Here is a 5,046-nt window from a genome sequence, read left to right on the forward strand (position 1 = left end):
GAGTGATGTGGAGCAAAATGAGATGTCCACATGCATGGATAACAGAAATGAGAGCAGGAGCAGAACTCTCCCACTCTCTCTGGGGCATTTATATTGTATTTTTGCCTTCTGCTCTGCTCAGAGATTATCTTTGCCACCCCCTTGTTGGGTCCAGAATACATTTCATGGTGCTCGACTTCATTCCAGAGTTTAATTGCTTGAGATTGTTACTTGTAGGCTGGTAATTTATTAAAAGCAGATCTTCCATGTTACTCTGGAGCTCAGAAGAATCATTGCTTTCTATTAAAGGCAGTGGTGCATGCCCACTTGTCTTTTTTCTCTGGTCACCTCTGTAATTGCAGCTCTCTGCTAAGATGGAAACCTCCCCCTAACAGCTTAGCATCCTCCACAGGGTGGGTTTGGCTGGGGAGCACACACAGGGGACAAATTCAGGATGTAAAGAGATAAAATTTCATTGATGTCCATAGAGGAGTCAGTGATAGCATTGGAGACACAGAAAGTCTTTTAGCTGTTTGGGTCCCACTTCCCCAAATGGGACAAAAAGTGAGGGGTGACTGATGACTGATGGTCACTGGAGGCATCATGTAGACCAGACCTTGCCAAGATACAACAGTGAATCTCCACAGCATCCAGTGGAGGCAGCACTGCTCTTGCCCAGATCAGCACAGAAAAATCTTCCTTGGTTGTAAGGGCCATCTTTTTAGTCAAACCCATCCCTCAAAGCCAGACACTTGCACCATAAACTGGCGCCGCAAGCACAGGTGGGACTCATACACCAGGAGATAGATAGATAGATAGATAGATAGATAGATAGATAGATAGATAGATAGATAGATAGACAGACAGACAGACAGACAGACAGACAGACAGAGACACACACACACATGTATCTCCATTTACCAGGTGGCTGATATTGGGCAGAAACTCCCCACTTCTTTTCAACCATCATCTCTCCAACAAGTCCCTCCATCTCCAAAAGGCTGCCCAGCTGCTGTCACCATGCCCTGTCTCTGCCCTGCATTTGAAGGGTTTCTTTGGCAGTCCCATGTGCACATCTGATCCTACAAAGCTGCTCAACAGTGTCTAAAATGCAGAAGCAACATCCCTTAAGGTAGTGCCTGAGCCTGATTTTCAAACTGATAAAGGAAGGAAATAACAGACAACTGGGAGAGAGAAAATGACTGTGTATTTGAGATACTGCTGAGCAGCAGTGTGGGCAAAGTCTGCCTTTCTCAGACTGTTTTTGGAGATTCTGCCATCACGAGAGGCAAATACCTGTCAGTACGCTACAGGGTCAACAACTCACACAGCCCCCTTGTGTCATGGCACAGCCTGTATTGTAGACACAGTGTGCAAGTCTCCCTTGAATTTGGATGCCTCTGATTTGTATCCTGACCTAGATGTGTTGCTGAGCTTCACTGATGTAAAAGTGCAAGCCCAACTATGAGATAAAACCACCACCAAACACTGGGAGGAGGTACTGGATCCAGGCCAGCTGGGGAATGCCTTGTGGGGTTTCCTGTCTGCTCTCAGAAGGGCTCAGGAATCATAGAATCACAGGATTTTTTTGTTTGGAAAAGGCCTTTAGGATCATTAAATCCAACCATTAACCCAGCACTGCCAAGTCCACCACTAAACCATGTCCCTCAGCACCACATGTACACAGCTTTTAGATCCTGCCAAGGATGGTAACTCCACCACTTCCCTGGGCAGCCTGTTCCAGTGCCTGACAACACTCTCAGCAAAGGTATTTTTTCCTAACATACAGTCTAAAGAAGTCTGAGTCCTCCTGCAGTCCAAAGGCCAGTGAGGCCCCATGAGGCACCCAGACAGCCTGTGACACTTTTCACCAAAATTAGTGTCTGGGGAACAGCTCCCAGGACCTGCAGGCAGGTGCAGGCAAAGACACAAACACAGGTACCAGCTCTCATTACCCACCAGCCAGGAATAATAAAAGTGGAGCTACAAGAGTAAAACAATAACGTTTGTTTATCTCCTAAATAGTTTGCTCATTTTAGCTCTGCCTCCAAGTGCTAGATAATAACAGGATACAAGGCAGGTGGTAGTTTTCTGTATCCAAAACACTGTGGGTGCATCTGTGATTGCAAAGAAGTTGAGACTTGTTTTTCCAGATCCCAATCCTGGAAGTGGTGTGGGCTGGAGGTGGTGGTATGAGCTGTAGATTAACAGGACCTGGGGATTTCTCTGGGTCAGTGAGCTGGAGAAAGCTAGACTAGCTGCTCCAGTCCCTGTAGACAGGCTTTGACCTGCATCTTTGAAGCTCTGGTTCACTACTCCTGAAACAGCCTGCCTTATTCTAGGGATGCTTTGCTTTTACCTAAGTACTTTATTTTAAGTACAAATGTCCCAGGATCTAATCTGAGATCTGCATGCAGCAGCAGACAGCAAAAGATTGCATTTACAAAGATCCTAAAAAACCCATTTTGTTTAGATTAAACAAGGCAGTTATCGTCTTTTAATATAGAAATTGATTATTATAAGTATGTGTATTGAGCTTAACAGCTTAGATCTGTATCTATTTCATCACTGTTAATCTTTGATAAATATGTTTTTAATAATCTCTAAGTATTTATTGAACATAAAACTGTCTTGTGCAATTGAGAGTGAGATTGCTAAAGACACTTATTGTACATTGCTTCAACACAAATTCATTATTTAAACCCTTTCACTAAGTTTTACTTTTAACTATAAGATAACAGATATGCATACTACATAGTTAATCTATAATAAACATATTTGTAACAAACTATTGATATTTAACCTGCAATAACCATCTTAATAAATATGATACATTGAAATAGCTATTGGACAAGCTCCTCTTTTTGGCTCTGTCAGATACTTGGAGGATATGGGGTGAGGAGGAAGAAAGCTGTGGCCTGGTAGAAGGCAGTTTATTTATCAGTTTTCCACAGCCCTCACCTACCCTGGCCGTTGGACTCATTACTATTTCAGTCCTCAAATCTCCAGCCCCTCATTTGTACATGGCTCTGCCATTTGACCTCAGTCCTGAGTCAAATTAACATTTGACCCCTGCCATCCGCACGGCTCCAGCAGGCTGTGGGATACAGAGGTTGTTCATTCAGCTCCTGAAGCCCTCAGATGATGTTCTGTCTGCCCAATAGTTTTGAAAAGTAAATAAACATCCTTGAGGGATCAGGAACAGAGTAGAGCCCAAACCCCTGGGGTGGGAAAAAAACAAGCTTTCTAAGAATATGGATCAGCAGAAAAGCTCAAATGAGGAGATTTCACCTTTGAACTCAGCAGAAGCCACCAAATGCCTTTGACACATGAACTAGACAGAAGTCTGACTCCAAGACATCAGAGGCAAAGGACTTGACCCATAGGGTTGCTTAGACCCCCTGAGATACTCTCAAAGATGTTTCTGTCATTGTTTGCATCACTTAATGAGTGAGCTTAGTTGCAACCAGTCAGCTCTAGCAGATATACACAAAATTTCACTCCCAACACTAATCAAAAAAATGAGGAGCAGAGTAAATCCTCCCAGGTCCTCTCTTTTGAGTCCTACCCCATTAGTTATATGGGCACTGGTACGAGCCCTGTAGCTCTTCCTGTAGCCCACTGTCTAAATCCCATATATCAGAGAGAGCCAAAGATCTCAACATGCAACTTCTAATTGAGCTGTATCATCTGCCACAAACATGAAATTAATGGCCCTACATCATAATCATAAATTCATACATAACCCCATGCTCCAGCAAATAACTCTTTGCAGTGATACTACAATGGTAAGCTGATTTGCAAGAAGCACACACTACCCAGGAATCCTAATTAACCAAATTAACACCATCACTTCAAATCATGTCCCAGCAGTAGGACATTTCTGATTGGCCTCAGGCTGGAGCAAAGCAGCCAAATGAAAACCTGACAGCATCTCCCTGGGTCCAGCAGGACAACCCTTTACGAGGAAATATCTTCTGCCCATCCATGCACATGAGGAAGGGAGCAAAAAATGTTGTTGACCCAAGACAGACACCAGGCTGGTGACACGGTGCAGCACAGCAGCAGGTCTTGGTTTCTCATGCACTTCCCCAGTCTAACCAGCAGCATCAGAAACCCCTCCCTGCCATGCTGGCCTGCCCCAGAGGGTTGTGGCACTGCCAGATCCCCCCAGAGTGTGCCAAATCATCCTGTGGGTGAGCCAAGTGATGGGTCTGGGTTCATGGAGCAGAGCTGGCAATAGGAGCACTCTTCACAAACCCCAGACCCATGTCCCTGAACCCGCTTGCTTGCTCTGGTTTCCAGTTGTGACTTGCCCGAGCTGTTTGGAGCTCAACATGTCTCTCCCACCCTCCCCCTTCAGGGTAGTCAGGTTTTTCTATTTCTGACATAGGAAAAACAAGTTGCTATTTTGGGAACTTGCAGGATTCAAGCCCACGACAATCTCAGCACTCCCTGCATGAAAGATGAGATCTATAACCCGTGGGCCAGAGGCTCATGTAGCCAGAGACTACATGTTCAGCATGAATGATAAGGTGGCTAGGTACCACCAGGGTCCTCATACTGGGACATTGAATGGCATCAGCTCCCCAGTGTCTCAGGGCCCAGAGCTCCCATCCCTGCTTTGAACTGATGCTCTAAGAGCTGTGATGGGAGTTTTGGACCAAGAGAAAAAGGAGTCTCCTACCAGAAGTGGGGTTCGAACCCACGCGGGCATGTGCCCATTGGATCTTAAGTCCAACGCCTTCACCACTCGGCCATCCTGGTGGGCTGTAAGTTCTTCTCTGGCACACCATGTCCTCTTCTGGAGGGCACACACCTCACCAAGGCCCTGAGGTCCCAACCCAAGATAATTTCCAAACCCTGCAACACTTTCCCCTCTTCATTGCTTTCTTTTATGTCCCCAGCAGACTGATGGAACACCAGGTCTCATGGGCCATGGAGGATGGCACAGCCCCTGGGTGCCAAACTACATCCTCATGCAAGGACCACAGTGGTAATCCTGCCAGGGTCCATTGTGCAGGAGAGTTATCTCCAGAGGGTCTCAGCCTGACCATGATGGATGCT

General features: G+C 45.8%; 1 non-coding gene across 1 annotated transcript; it reads right to left on the reverse strand.

Annotated features, from left to right (window-relative positions):
• Window positions 1-4,663: 4,663 nt before the first annotated feature.
• Window positions 4,664-4,746, reverse strand: TRNAL-UAA (transfer RNA leucine (anticodon UAA)). The gene has a single exon. It is a non-coding gene; the product is annotated as a tRNA-Leu (tRNA).
• Window positions 4,747-5,046: the final 300 nt, after the last annotated feature.

The sequence above is a fragment of the Apus apus genome, chromosome 9 (assembly GCF_020740795.1).
Source record: "Apus apus isolate bApuApu2 chromosome 9, bApuApu2.pri.cur, whole genome shotgun sequence".
In the NCBI taxonomy this organism is placed as follows: domain Eukaryota; kingdom Metazoa; phylum Chordata; class Aves; order Apodiformes; family Apodidae; genus Apus; species Apus apus.